At 40.7% G+C, this 16,037-nt stretch overlaps 1 protein-coding gene across 4 annotated transcripts in view; it reads left to right on the top strand.

The window, feature by feature from the left end:
* Positions 1-16,037, top strand: part of LOC115102620 (TOX high mobility group box family member 2-like) — a 127,984-nt gene that overhangs the window by 54,830 nt on the left and 57,117 nt on the right. The gene's annotated exons all lie outside the window — the stretch shown is intronic.

Raw genomic sequence — 16,037 nt, 5'->3', positions numbered from 1 at the left:
CACGTGCCCTCTCCGATTAGTCCTGTTCAAAATAAATACATGCTTGCCCAGATACAGTGCATTCGGAAAGTATTCAGACCCTTTAACTTTTTCACAAAACAATTACATTACAGTCTTATTCTAAAATGGATTTACTCATCAATCTACACATGATACCCCATAATGACAAAGCAAAACATGCATTTATAAATGTTATAAAAAACAGAAATACCTTATTTAGATAAGTATTCAGCTCCTTTGCTCCGAGACTCGAAATTGAGCTCAGGTGCAATCTGTTTCCATTGAGCATCCTTGAGATGTTTCTACAACTTGATTGGAGTCCACCTGTGGTAAATTCAATTGATTGGACATGATTTGGAAAGGCGTTCGCCTGTCTATATAAGGTCCCACAGTTGACAGTGCGTGTCAGAGCAAAAACCAAGCCATGAGGTCGAAGGAATTGTCTATAGAGCTACGAGACAGGATTGTGTCGAGGCACAGATCTGGGGAAGGGTACCAAAACATTTCTGCAGCATTGAATGTTCCCAAGAACACAGTAGCCTCCATCATTCTTAAATGGAAGAAGTTTGGAACCACCAAGACTCTTCCTAGAGCTGGCTGCCTGGCCAAACTGGGCAATCGGGGGAGAAGGGCCTTGGTCAGGGAGGTGACCAAGAACCCGATGGTCACTCTGACAGAGCTCCAGAGTTCTTCTTCTGTAAAACCTTGAAATCATCCCTTGCCTTGACAGGAAGCCAGTGTAGGGAGACTAGCACTGGAGTAATATGATCAAATTTGTTGGTTCTAGTCAGGATTCTAGCAGCCGTATTTAGCACTAACTGAAGTTTATTTAGTGCTTTATCCGGGTGTCCGGAAAGTAGAGCATTGCAGTAGTCTAACCTAGAAGTGACAAAAGCATGGATTAATTTTTCTGCATAATTTTTGGACAGAAAGTTTCTGATTTTTGCAATGTTACGTAGTTGGAAAAAAGCTGTCCTTGAAATGGTCTTGATATGTTCTTCAAAAGAGAGATCAGGGTCCAGAGTAACGCCGAGGTCCTTCACAGTTTTATTTGAGACGACTGTACAACCATTAAGATTAATTGTCAGATTCAACAGAAGATCTCTTTGTTTCTTGGGACCTAGAACAAGCATCTCTGTTTTGTCTGAGTTTAAAAGTAGAAAGTTTGCAGCCATCCACTTCCTTATGTCTGAAACACATGCTTCTAGCGAGGGCAATTTTGGGGCTTCACCATGTTTCATTGAAATGTACAGCTGTGTGTCATCCGCATAGCAGTGAAAGTTAACATTATGTTTTCGAATGACATCCCCAAGAGGTAAAATATATAGTGAAAACAATAGTGGTCCTGAACCGGAACCTTGAGGAACACCCCGAAATTTACAGTTGATTTGTCAGAGGACAAACCATTCACAGAGACAAACTGATATCTTTCTGACAGATAAGATCTAAACCAGGCCAGAACTTGTCCGTGTAGACCAATTTGGGTTTCCAATCTCTCCAAAAGTGTGTGGTGATCGATGGTATCAAAAGCAGCACTAAGGTCTAGGAGCACGAGGACAGATGCAGAGCCTCGGTCTGATGCCATTAAAAGGTCATTTACCACCTTCACAAGTGCAGTCTCGGTGCTATGATGGGGTCTAAAACCAGACTGAAGCATTTCGTATACATTGTTTGAGAAACAAGAAACAAACATGAGAAACAAGATTCTCTGGTCTGATGAAACCAAGATTCAACTCTTTGGCCTGAAAGCCAAGCCAAGCGTCTGGAGGAAACCTGGCACCATCCCTACTCTGAAGCATGGTGGTGGAAGCATCATGCTGTGGGGATGTTTTACTGGGAGACTAGTCAGGATTGAGGGTAAGATGAACGGAGCAAAGTACAGAGAGATCCTTGATGAAAACCTACTCCAGAGCTCTCAGGAGCTCAGATTGGGGTGAAGGTTCACCTTACAACAGGACAACGACCATAAGCACACACCCAAGACAACACAGGAGTGGCTTTGGGACAAGTCTCTGAATATCTTTGAGTGGCCCAGCCAGAGCCCAGTCTTGAAACCTGACAGAGGATCTGAGAGGATCTGCAGAGAAGAATGGGAGAAACTCCCCAAATACAGGTGTGCCAAGCTTTTAGCGCCATACCCAAGAAAACTTGAGGCTGTAATTGCTGCCAAAGTTGCTTCAAGAAAGTACTGAGTAAAAAGTCTGAATACTTTCTGCACTGTAGGTTCTCAATCTCCCATCCTTATAACTAGCTACATGTACCAATAAGCCATTTCAGGCTATCAATCAAATTATAGTAGGTAGCTTGTCTAACTATCTAAGCTGGCATGCCTGCTGGCAAGTTTGGTAGACTTTAGAAAAGCAAGCAATCATTAAATGTCCGAATAAGAATCACATTCCTTTCAATTTACCCAGATTTTTAGCAGCAATGCAGAGAAGCATATATATATTTTTTTTTAAAGAACCACAAGTCAGGAGGACAGCTCAAGAAGTATCCTTAGATATGGAGAAAATATACATTTCTTTTACACCAAATTAACAATAATGATTATGACTCTAGATTGCAGTAAAAAGCTGTTTCTGATGTTTGAAAAATGCTGAATTCTCTGGATGGAGACCCACTTCGGACCAACCCCCCCAGTCATCGTCACGTACTTTGTGCCGCATCTGATTTCTGGGGTGCATGACGACCATGATAAAAACTGATTCAATCTTTCTTTCAACTATTGACCTGTGAGCATTGCTTGATTGGGAGATTGTGCATCGACGTCAAGATTTATATTCTATTGTACGCTCTCGCAGTGACAACAAGACCTTATTAAGCACCACCCCACCTAACCCCATTCCACAGTGCCTTTCTCTTCAATCTCTCGTTCAATCTCTCTGTTTTTCAAACTCTGCTGTGTTCTAGTGGTTTGACTGCAACAGAAAGTGGAGGGATGGAAATAATCTCAGCTGGCTGCCATTTTCTTTTTTTACCACCCATACATATTTGCAGTGAAAACAGGCCTCCATAGATTGTCAAAAGTTGAATGCATCCTTCTTTTGCTCTTCATATTAGAATATATATATTATAATAATAGCACTCTACTATGAATTAGGACTGCATTGATTCCTGGACCAAATAACAATACCAATGGAACATATTCTCCCTGACTCGCTATATTTATTGTTAAAGAGTTGGCAGGGTAGCCTAGTGGTTAGAGCGTTGGACTAGTAACCGGAAGGTTGCAAGTTTAAATCCCCAAGCTGACAAGGTACAAATCTGTCGTTCTGCCCCTGAACAGGCAGTTAACCCACTGTTCCTAGGCCGTCATTGAAAATAAGAATTTGTTCTTAACTGACTTGCCTAGTAAAATAAAACATCTTATTGTCTTTAAGTGTTTAGTAGCATTAGGCCTACCTTGCTTAATGGTAGAAGTTAGGCTCTAAGGTAAGCTAATGAGACTGGCAAACAGGGGGTATTTCATAAACATTTGTAGTTGGATTCATTCAGGTGTAATGCCACAGAGTTTGACACTCGCCCGTCTAGCTCGTGTGTACTGCTAGCTGTGGAGATGATCAGATCTGTAATAAAGATCTGTGTACTATGTACAGATAAAGACATATTTGCATCTGCAGATGAATTATGTGGTAGAGAGGGAGAAAACAAAAGGTGGATGTGAGGCACTAGTGGTGGCAGTTAACTAGCACTGCTGCAGCAGCTCTGTCTGTGTAGTTGGGATCAAGCAGTCAGAACCAGGAAGAGGCCCTGTTTCCCCTTATCTAACGACAACAGAGCACATGTTGCCATGGCCACAGGCTGCTCTCTTTGTGTGTGTGTGTGTGTGTGTGTGTGTGTGTGTGTGTGTGTGTGTGTGTGTGTGTGTGTGTGTGTGTGTGTGTGTGTGTGTGTGTGTGTGTGTGTGTGTGTGTGTGTGTGTGTGTGTGTGTGTGTGTGTGTGTGTGTGTGTGTGTGTGTGTTCCATGTCCATTGTTTGCTCCGGGTGTGTTAAAACATCAGGATTGTCACTGTGGTAGACACTTTTCTCTCCTTGTCGCCATTATAACTCTGAGAAACATTTTTCTTGTTCTCATTCTCTTCTTTCTTTCTTTCTTTCTTTCTTTCTTTCTTTCTTTCTTTCTTTCTTTCTTTGTGACAGGTTGGGCCCTCACAAAATTCAGTCACACATTGTTTCAGGAAATGTTGAGGTTGAGGTTGGCGAGGACCTTGTTCAGTTAATTGCACAGAAAGAAAAAGGGAGAAGGGGGAGATGGAGAAGTAGGGTGCTCAAACAGACATGCATATTGCATGAGTCCCTCTACTGCACCCCTTTCTTCACAGAATGGCTGAGCAGTGCTTGTTAATTCCGCTTGGTGAGATAATCATTTTTAGTGAGAGTTAGTGTACTGTACTGGCAAAAGCTTTTAAAGTCACAAGCATCATACACTTTCTCTTAATAGATTCTCTTATAAATTGACAAAAAATAAATCGTTGTCAAAAGTTTTTCTTTCTACCATGGTACACGGTGAAATGCAGCCACCGATGTGTATGGGTCCGAGACCACTTCCCCTGGGATTGAGATATCACTTTACTTAAAGGCCCAGTGCAGTCAAAACATGATTTCCATGTGTTTTATATATGTTTCTACACTACGAGCAGGGTTGGAAATTAACACCCACCACCTGCCAAATACAGGTAGATTTTGTCATTGGTAAGAATGTCTATTTCACCAGCCACGTTGGCGGGGGGTTACACAGAGCATTTGGGAACAGTTTTTTTTTATCCAAAGGCCACATGGAGAAGTTGGTCGAAATTAAAGCTACTAAAATGTGACTTTGTTCTCGTGTTTCTTGGCCAGTTATATAATTTTGTTCACACGCTAGGTGATTTTCTTCATCACAGACAAGCGAGTTCCCAAGTTACCACGGTAACGATATGTCCCTTAAAGGGGTTAAAGGGGCAGCTGAACTTTTTTGTCTCACCAAATGATTGCGCTTGATTGAGAATGGGTCTTGGATATTCATTAACTTTTTGTAATTTCTTATCATTAAAATACTTAATACATTAATTGTTTCCTTAGATTTATTTGTGTGCTTCTAAATTTCTACTTAGGAGAACATCATGTACTCCTTGTAAAGAAATGTCACTATAGAGTCCTGAACTATAATTAAGTGATAAGTCCTGAGGGGGTGTGGTATATGGCCAATATATGGCTGTTCTTAGGCACGACGCAATGCAGAGGGCGTGGCGATATTGCCCTTTGCCGTGTTAAAGTATATTGGCCATATACCACACACCCAACATAATTGGAAGAGTAAAAAGTACTTTTTGTCATACATGGTAATGTAAAATTAGCATTTTTTTAGTGATCCAATACGTAATATACGTTATCATAATTTGGTTTTAATTCAGAGAGAATAGCAAAAGTATCTAGATCCTCTATGAGGCCGTGGAGAGACTAATTGTGGTTTTAAAAGACATTACATTACATTTAAGTCATTTAGCAGACGCTCTTATCCAGAGCGACTTACAAGAAAACATGAATCATCAGCTTACAATGACACCTTAGTTTTTAAGCCACGGATTTCTAATCCCTTAATATTACTGTTTGATCTAATCTTAACAGCTAACACTTCGATGGCAATAATAAATAGATATGCCGATAGTGGACAACCTTGTTTTACTCCTCTACAGAGTTTAAAACTTTCTGAGATGTAGCCATTATTTACTATTTTACACCTAGGGTTACTGTACATAACTTTAACCCAAAATTGAAATGTTCTAGACATTTATATATAAACTCCAGTCGTACTTTATCAAAAGCATTTTCAAAATCAGCTATGAAAACCAGGCCTGGTGTCCCCGATATTTCATAGTATTCTATTGTTTCCAGTACTTTTTTTATATTATCTCCAATGTATCATCCATGTAAAAAACCTGTCTGATTAGGATGAATACTTTTTTAATTCTATGCGCTAGGATTTTTGCATCACAACCCTGAAGTGTAAGAGGTCTCCAATTTTTTTAATGGACTGGATCTTTATATATACCACTTGGGTCCTGTTTCAGTAATAATGATATCAGACCTTCTTGTTGCGTGTCTGATAATCTACCATTTATATAGGAGTGGTTAAAACATGCTAATAATGGTCCTTTGAGTATATCAAAGAAGGTTTTGTATACTTCCACTGGTATGCCATCCAGACCTGGAGTTTTCCCATCCTTAAAGGCCCCAATTGCATCAAGGTGTTCCTCCTCTGTAATTTGGCCTTCACATGAGTCTTTCTGTACAGATGTTAATTTTACAATATTATTAGGACAAAAATCCATACAATTAGTTTCAGTTAGTGGAGATGGAGGAGCCTGAAACAAAAACATATTCTTTACTTCCTCTTTCAAAATATATTTTGGTGAATCATGCGTGACTCCATCATTTGTAACATGTTTTAATAAAAACATTTAGGTAGCATTTCTATATTGAAGATTGAAAAAGAATTTGGTGCATATTTCCCCATATTCCATCCAGTTCGCTTTCTTTTTATAATCTATTACACTGGATCTTTCTTGAATAAGTTCCTCCATTTCTTTTTGTTTTTCCTCTAACTTATTCTGTGCCTATATGGTACCGTTTTATTGCTATCTAACTGTAAAGTTAGTCCTTCAATTTCCTTTGTTTAATATGGACTCTTTTGATCTAAATTGTATTTGTTTTATAGATGAGTACTGAATTGCATGGCCTCTAAAGGCACATTTAAAAGTGTTCCATACAATAAGGGGATCTGCTGTACCTATGTTATGTAGGAAAAAGTAAGTTATAAATTCTTCTGTCCTAGATCTAAACAATTTATCATCTAGTAGGCTTTGATTAAATTTCCAATATCCTCGCCCACGTGGAAATTCTGTAAGAGTAATATATATGTGCCAATTATGTGATGATCCATCCGCATTCTGTCCCCTATTCAACACTTTTTAAACATCTGGTGCCAGAGAGAATGGCATAAGAAAGTAGTCAAGACGACTAGCTTGATTAAGCCTCCGCCATGTATATCTCACTAGGTCAGGGTATTTACGTCTCCATATATCCACTAATTCCAATATATCCTTAAGTGCCTGAGGGTGATAGTTTGTAATGTGATTTCCTTTCCGGTCCACAGAGGTTTTTAAGACAGTATTAAAATCTCCCACCATAATAATAGAGTCTAGTGTTGCTTGTAGAGTTGATAAATTCTAATAAATATTTTCAAAGAAGCTTGGATCATCATTATTCGGACCGTATAGGTTAATAAGCCATATCTGTTTATTGTCCAATAACATACACTGCTCAAAAAAAACAAAGGGAACACTTAAACAACACAATGTAACTCCAAGTCCATCACACTTCTGTGAAATCAAACTGTCCACTTAGGAAGCAACACTGATTGACAATAAATGTCACATGCTGTTGTGCAAATGGAATAGACAACAGGTGGAAATTATAGGCAATTAGCAAGACACCCCCAATAAAGGAGTGGTTCTGCAGGTGGTGACCACAGACCACTTCTCAGTTCCTGGCTGATGTTTTGGTCACTTTTGGATGCTGGCGGTGCTTTCACTCTAGTGGTAGCATGAGACGGAGTCTACAACCCGCACAAGTGGCTCAGGTAGTGCAGCTCATCCAGGATGGCACATCAATGCGAGCTGTGGCAAGAAGGTTTGCTGTGTCTGTCAGCATGGAGGCGCTACCAGGAGACAGGCCAGTACATCAGGAGATGTGGAGGAGGCCGTAGGAGGGCAACAACCCAGCAGCAGGACCGCTACCCCCGCCTTTGTGCAAGGAGGAGCAGGAGGAGCACTGCCAGAGCCCTGCAAAATTACCTCCAGCAGGCCACAAATGTGCATGTGTCTGCTCAAACGGTCAGAAACAGACTCCATGAGGGTGGTATGAGGGCCCGACGTCCACAGGTGAGAGTTGTGCTTACAGCCCAACACCGTGCAGGACGTTTAGCATTTGCCAGAGAACACCAAGTTTGGCAAATTCGCCACTGGCGCCCTGTGCTCTTCACAGATGAAAGCAGGTTCACACTGAGCACATGTGACAGACGTGACAGTCTGGAGACGCGGTGGAGAACGTTCTGCTGCCTGCATCATCCTCCAGCATGACCGGTTTGGCGGTGGGTCAGTCATGGTGTGGGGTGGCATTTCTTTGGGGGGCCGCACAGCCCTCCATGTGCTCGCCAGAGGTAGCCTGACTGCCATTAGGTACCGAGATGAGATCCTCAGACCCCTTGTGAGACCATATGCTGGTGCGGTTGGCCCTGGGTTCCTCCTAATGCAATACAATGCTAGACCTCATGTGGCTGGAGTGTGTCAGCAGTTCCTGCAAGAGGAAGGCATTGATGCTATGGACTGGCCCGCCCGTTCCCCAGACCTGAATCCAATTGAGCTCGTTCCATCCACCAACGCCACGTTGCACCACGGACTGTCCAGGAGTTGGGAGGAGATCCCTTAGGAGACCATCCACCACCTCATCAGGAGCATGCCCAGGCATTGTAGGGCGGGCATACAGGCACGTGGAGTCCACACACACTACTGAGCCTCATTTTGACTTGTTTTAAGGACATTACATCAAAGTTGGATCAGCCTATAATGTGGTTTTACACTTTAATTTTGAGTGTGACTTCAAATCCAGACCTCCATGGGTTGATAAATTTGATTTCCATTGATCATTTTTGTGTGATTTTGTTGTCAGCACATTCAACTATTTAAAGAAAAAGTATTTAATAAGAATATTTCATTCATTCAGATCTAGTGTGTTATTTTAGTGTTCCCTTTATTTTTTGAGCAGTGTATTTAAAATAATCCATCTACCTTGATAATCTGTTTGGACAATTTGCACATTTTGATCAAAATTACTGTTAATTAAAACCATCACCCCTTTTGAATTTCTTTGCCCATCGGAGAAATATATTTCGCAACCCCCAGTTCTTTTTCCACAAAACTTCATCTAAAATTGTTGAATGGGTTTCCTGTAAACAATATATATTATATTCCTTCTCTTTTAGCCAGGTAAATACTGATCGTCTTTTCTTATTATCTGCTAGGCCATTAAAATTGTAACTGGCTATACTTATTTCACCACTTACCATAATGAGACACAACTTTCAATTCTATTTATCAAAATATATGTTTGTGAACATACAATTAAAAAGTAACATGATGAATGAGTGTCTATGTAGCTGTACCATGATATTTACTAAGTAAACCTTCAATTGGTCCCCACCATTCCACCCGCTAAAAGCCCTCCTCATCCCGAGCTGGGCCATCATCCCAATGCCCGGCAGACCACCTCAGACCCCCCGCATCCCATAGCCCTGAACAGACTGGGATCCATCCTTTGAAAAGAGCACACAGTGCCATTTACCGAATTGAAGTAGATCAACTGCTAAATGCATTTCCATCGCCCTCACCTCGATTTGTATTATATATAGCTGTGGATCATCAACATATTTTACTCCTTCGCAACAGTTGTGGGATACACACATACACCCACACACACTCAACCCTTTCCCCCCACACAACCATAAACTCACATACTCAACAGTTGCACCATCCCAGAGCCCAACTCAAGAAAGGTCCTGATTTACAAATGCACTTACTGTTGCAGCTGCATGAAAAAGACCACGCAAAAAAATGGGCAGAAATTTGAGAGATTTATTAACCATTGTCACATCCTAGATGATGGAGGTCAAATGCACACCTTTTCCCTGAAACACCCACAATACGGTCACCCGTATTGACCATATTCCCAAGCAACTCCATGCAGTCAGACTTTTGATTTTGTGCCACCAGGGTCACAATAATATACCCCCTCTCTGAATGTCCGAGTGTGACCCCCTCCCCATGGGTTAGTGCAGCTAGTGTTGGCAGCACTGCTACTGCCTGGGTGGGGGCACCCCACCGGAATCCCCACAGGCTAGGTACAAGGTCGTCAAGGTTCTCATTAGCAGCTTTCAGAATTTCCTTGTGTAGTATGTTCTCCCTTTAGGGGGCTTTGGCTTTGCAGGACCAACCCTGCCAAGCATGCTCAGAATCTTGAGGGGGTAGTGCTGTCCTTGGTCTCTGACCGCATTTTGGCTGCATACAGGCCACTTACAGCAGGCCCATAAAACAGTTAGGGACTTCTCCTTTAGTATCTGGGTTATTCAGGTGGGTGTCTAGGGTATAGAGGGTTGTGGACTGTACCATTAAATTAGGATCATAAATGAATAATTAGACATAATTTATTTTAAAAATGTAGTTCCCCATGATAGGACAATAAATAAACAAGACGTATAATTCATTATAAAAGTATATCCATCATCTGAAGAACATTGAAAGCCCTTTCATACCCCGGCTCACAGCAATACATTGGTTCTGGGATATGCAACCATATCATTTCTCACTCACTCAACTTTCCTAAACATAACAAAAAAAATAAAGAATAAACATACACCACACCATCCACACATACTGTGCCTTCTGTTTACATAGTTTTTATCTTCACCATGTTGAATTAGTGCTTGTGTGTTCCAATTAGTTATATGTGAAGATATATACAAAAGCAATTTATTTTTTAAATTGTATTGTTTACAATCCATAACCGGGCAAGAATTGTGTTTCATTATTTTGCTCATCTATGAGAACTTTGTAATTTTTTAAATAACCATGGAGTAGTCTTTGTGTCTCTGAACAACTGGTTATCAATATATAGTTTATCAACGACGTGAGTTACTCGTTTCCCTTTTAATATATTTTCTTTGAAAATTGGATACAGATCTTTACGCCGTTCTGCAATTTCCTTCGGAAACTGACCATTCATGACAATTTTGGTCCCAGCAAGTCTTTTACCCAGGCTTTTAACCATTATTTTATCTTTAAATGAAGCAAATTTGGCAACGATTGGGCGGCCATACCTTTGGCCTCTATGTCCAAAGCGGTGTACATGTTCAGGTTGGATTTTGTCGATAGCTTGGTGTGGAATCTTAAGCGCTGTAAAGGAGGAACTCTCTAACTACAGATTCAGGAACTTCCCCTTCTTTCTCCTGGATACCTGTAAGTACCAGTTTTGCTCTCATGGATCTAGTTTGTATGTCCAGTAAGGCTTCTCTCAGAACGGTGTTCTCCTTTTGAATTTCATTCACTTCGGTTTCAACCTTATTGACTGTCCCTTTTAACTTGTTTGTTTCCTTCTCCAATGTTGCAGCTTTTTCATCACTCATCTCGAGGCTTGCCTTCAACTCTTTTATATCCTTACTAACTAATTCAAGTATACCCAGTTTGTCATTTATTGATTTTAACAGAATGGTTTTGACCTTTACCATTCCCGGTGGTGAAAATATTAAATCGTCTGTGTCTGTAGAAGAGTCACGTTTTCGTTTTGGAATCGGTTCCCCTGTCTTACTCTCCGTCATGTTTGGGTGTTGCTTGTTTTTTAGTAATATTTGCTGTTAAATGTCTTAAGATTTGTTTTGTGTTATTATCCAGATTGAAGGTTATCACCCACCAGATTGTGCAGTGCTAATATTTTAATCTAACTTGGCGATGTTGAATATTACGTTTTATCTTGAGGTCCACATAACATAACTTCGTTCAGTCAGCCATTACATGTCCGCAATTTTTTCTTACCTGTCCCTCGATTCCTCGACTCCTTGCACGTCAACTCCCGGTGTCAACTCCCATTTGTGAGTGTCAAAACTCCAAAGATTCAGTGCTTTTGGAACGGAGGAGACTGATTAGTTGCTGTACTTCCTAGAACACAAACACTTGCATCTTTCAGTACAGGCAGGTCGGCCACCTGGCAGACAGTCAGAACCGTGCACTAGGCCGATCCATCGGCAATCAAAAGCTGTATCACGCCATGGAATGCTGTATTTCACAATTTCTTGGCTTGCAATGTCTTGTGACTTCAGTAAAGCATGGCCTACAGTATCATCAATGAATGGGCTAGGATATTGAAATGAGCGAGATGAAAGACTTCGCTCTCACACAGTCACACTATTGAGCCAGAAGGTTGCTTTACTTTCTGCGTCAACATAAAACATTTAATTAAAAAACTGTTCGAAAAATTCTTGCTTGAGAAAATGCTCTCTGCTGAAAAGCTAATTTTGTTTCTTTTTGACCATTTGAATTGGAAAACAATCACAGTAAGGTACTTAATTGTTACCCAGAAATGATTTCATATTGAGAGAAAAGCAGCTGCATTGGACCGTAACATTTTTTTTCCCTTCAGTTCTTCAGTCCCATTTGGTGCCTAGTGAATAGAACCCAATGGAGTGGTCTAATTGATCAGCCTGTTTGTTTTCTTACTGCCGTTCAGCTGTAGGCCTATGCTGCAAGCTAAAATGTGAAGTCAGGTCTATGTAAGGTGTTTGAAGTGTTTTAACTTTGGCTAGCCCACCAAGGGGAATGGATTCTTTAGTGTCATGGTGGGATAGCAGACATGGGTACAAATTTGAAATCTTCAAATACTTTGAGTGTTTGCTTTAACCTACCAGGGTTAGCACCAGAGATGGAAGAGGAAACGAGACATCCCACTTCCTAATTTATTTCTGGTTACGTTACAGTCAATGAACTAAGCAGACCAGACCCAACTGCTAATGCATTGTTGTCTATGGGAGAACCACCCCAATAAGCAGACCGGAACTGACAAATCTTTTCAATGCTTAAAAGCTTTTTAAACATAGTGGGATATCTTAATTTATCCACAATCTTTGTTAGCACTTTTGTAGCTACTCTTTTGTTTCCATTGCGCCAGGCCAGCTCAATCAAACCCTTATGAAGTATTTGAAATCATTTGAAATAGTATTTGAACCCAGGTCTGTGGGATAGTTGTATTGATGTGCAAGAGGAAATGAGGACATACAGCTCCCCAGATGTTCCATAGTAGCATGGTAGCATTATGGCAGTCATATTACCCCATCCATCAAAGGGTTTCTTCAATGCAGCCTGTAATTTTCAAATCCAGCATTGAACAATCCCGCAAGCCAAGATGAAAAGACAGCAACATTGTATTCTACTATTAGCACTGTAAATATTACATGTATTCCCTAGATACGCTAGTTAGCATTACTTCCACCTTGTGGGTTCATTATTTTTGAAGAGCCATGCTCGTCGATGATGGCAAGGCCTGACCTAGTTCTGGGCCATCACTCTCCCCCTCACTCCCCCTCACACTCTCTCTCTCTCTCTCTCTCTCACACTCTCCCTCTTTCTCCCTGTCTCTCTTTCTCTCCACCACATTTCACACTGTAAAACATTGCGAGAGGTGGTCCCTGCTGAACAATTACCATGCAAAGCAATCCAAATAGAGATGTTTGCCGAAAACAACATGTGTGTAATTACTGCTTAATGACTCCCTTGTCTAGTCAGAATGCACAATTAGACCGGCAATGGGGAAGCACTGCCAGAGAGAGAGAGAGAGAGAGAGAGAGAGAGAGAGAGAGAGAGAGAGAGAGAGAGAGAGAGAGAGAGAGAGAGAGAGAGAGAGAGAGAGAGAGAGAGAATGGTTTCTGCAGTGAATGTGGAGTAATGGCTGCACTGATAGCATTCAGCTGAGAATAAATTGGCATTTTAAATGGGAGAGCCAGTGCAAGGAGAGCTATAGCAGAGCATAGGAAAAGGCTTACATTGGAATATATGAGCAGCCATGTTGAATTACAAAATGTCTGACCTTTATCTGTTGTCTTGGGGGTTGATTGGTAGTTGGATGGTTTCAATTTGAACGTCAGATTTTCATCCCACCTCCGTGTTGAAAAGACAAGACTGTGATATGAAATAAACACTTTAATTCTTTATCCATTTTGTTTAATGGCATAGCTTTAAAACAAGAGGATAAAATATATATTTTTTGTGTATTTGTTGACTGTACTATGAGACCCAGAAGAGGGTCTGTTCCGACCTTACCTCTTTATCTCACTTGATCTAATCGCCGACATGACAGTGGTTTTTGATACATTAAATTAAATACAGTTGTCTAAATACAGTATGTGGACGTGCTGTAGAGGCTTTCATATGAAACAATTATATCACCCTGTACCACTCATTGTGTGGTACCACTCAGTGTGGTTTTGAAAGGAGATAAGCCTGTGATCTCACAAAGCTAAATGTCTGACAATATATTACTTATTCAAAGCAAACAGAATGTTGATGCTCAGTATTTAAACTATGCTTATATAAACTGCACAAAAACATAAACGCAACATGTAAAGTGTTGGTCCCATGTTTCATGAGCTGAAATTTAAAAAAATCTCTGATATATTCCATATACACAAAAATCTTATTTCTCTCAGATTTTGTACACAAATTTGTTTACATCCCTGTTTGTGAGCATGTCTCATTTTCCAAGATAAGCCATCCACCTGACAGGTGAAGCATATTAGGAAGCTGATTAAACAGCTTGATCATTACCCAGGTGCACCTTGTGCTGGGGACAATAAAAGGCCGCTCTAAAATATGTAGTTTTGTCACACAACAAAATGCCACAGATGTCTCAAGTTTTGAGGGAGCATGCAATTGGCATGGTGACTCTAGGAATGTCCACCAGAGCTTTTGCCAGAGAATTTAATGTTAATTTCTCTACCAGAAGCCACCTCCAATGTTGTTTCAGAGAATTGAGCAATGCATCCAACCGGCTTTACAACCGTAGACCATGTGTATGGCATTGTGTTGGCAAGTGGTTTGCTGATGTCAACGTTGTGAACCGAGTGCCCCATGGTGGTAGTGGGGTTATGTTATGGGCAGGCATAAGCTATGGACAGTGAACACAATTGCATTTCATCAACGGCAATTTGAATGCACAGAAGTACATTGACAAGATCGTGAGGCACATTTTTATCTGTGACCAAAAGATACATATCTGTATTCCCATTCATGTGAAATCCATAGATTAGGTCCTAATGAATTTATTTCAATAGACTGATTCCCTTATATGAACTGTAACTCATTAAAATCTTTGAAATTGTTGCCTGTTGCGTTTCTATTTTTGTTCAGTATAGTTCTCTTTAAGTAGCATAGTTGCCCCCCCAAAACATATTGTAAGTGTGTTTTGTGCAGTGCTAAAACGTGTTGAATATATTCTTGGAGACAAGAAAGGGAAAGGGAAAAGGGGGATACCTAGTCAGTTGTACAACTGAATGCCTCCAACTGAAATGTGTCTTCTGCATTTAACCCAACCGCTCTGAAACTGAGGTGTCATTGAGACGGCTTATTTATGTGTCTGGGTGGTGAATCTATAGTTAGGAATAGTAATGTATTCTTTAGAATAAGCAAGTAGATCCTCACAAGGTTTCCTTTGAATGCATCATTAACCAACCATTGCCTCGGGTCACTGCTCATTCCCCAGTCATTACTCGCTATTACTAATAATCTGGTGTAATTTGTGAATCTCTCTCTTTCTCTGCCTCTCTGTATCTCTCTTTATCTCTATCTCCCTCTTTTTAATGTCTTCCACTGTGGATATTTTCTTTCACCCCCAGGGATCGTATCCATCAGACCTCTCAGGTCATCATTTCTTAGCCAATCACAGTGGCCCATCTGTGTTCACTGATATTCTACCTGTGTTTTTCTAGCTAGCAAACCTTCAATCCATTTCTTCTGGATCGGAAAAGACCACCCATTAAATCCCACTGTATCTCCCCATCTGTGGAATTTGAAATAGAATGCTGTTTGATCATGTTTTCATTGCCGTCTGTCTGTTCCCCTTCCTAAACCCACAGAGCTAGGTGATGTGGCCCACGCTATGCAAATAATTACTTTTGTCAACAAACAAGAAAACATTGTCTCTCCTTCATGCCTTTAAATAATTCCATAGCGGGTTGAGAGCTGGTATTGATATATGTCTATGAATGTCCTGTATTACCCGATGCACGGTGAGGGCACTGTCAAGGTTAATCCCATTTGCCGTATAAACGGCTTCATGACAGATCTGAGTGCTATGGAGAGTCCAAGGTTGTACGGCAATATATTGCTTTCTGTTGGGCCATAAAAAAAAATTCTCCATCACAATGGCTTCATGAAATTCTCTTGTAGTATCTTCAGTT

Source organism: Oncorhynchus nerka, linkage group LG20, assembly GCF_034236695.1.
Source record: "Oncorhynchus nerka isolate Pitt River linkage group LG20, Oner_Uvic_2.0, whole genome shotgun sequence".
Classification (NCBI taxonomy): domain Eukaryota; kingdom Metazoa; phylum Chordata; class Actinopteri; order Salmoniformes; family Salmonidae; genus Oncorhynchus; species Oncorhynchus nerka.
The sequence above is the reverse complement of the archived record's forward strand: the minus strand, read 5'-3'. Positions and strand labels throughout refer to the sequence as shown.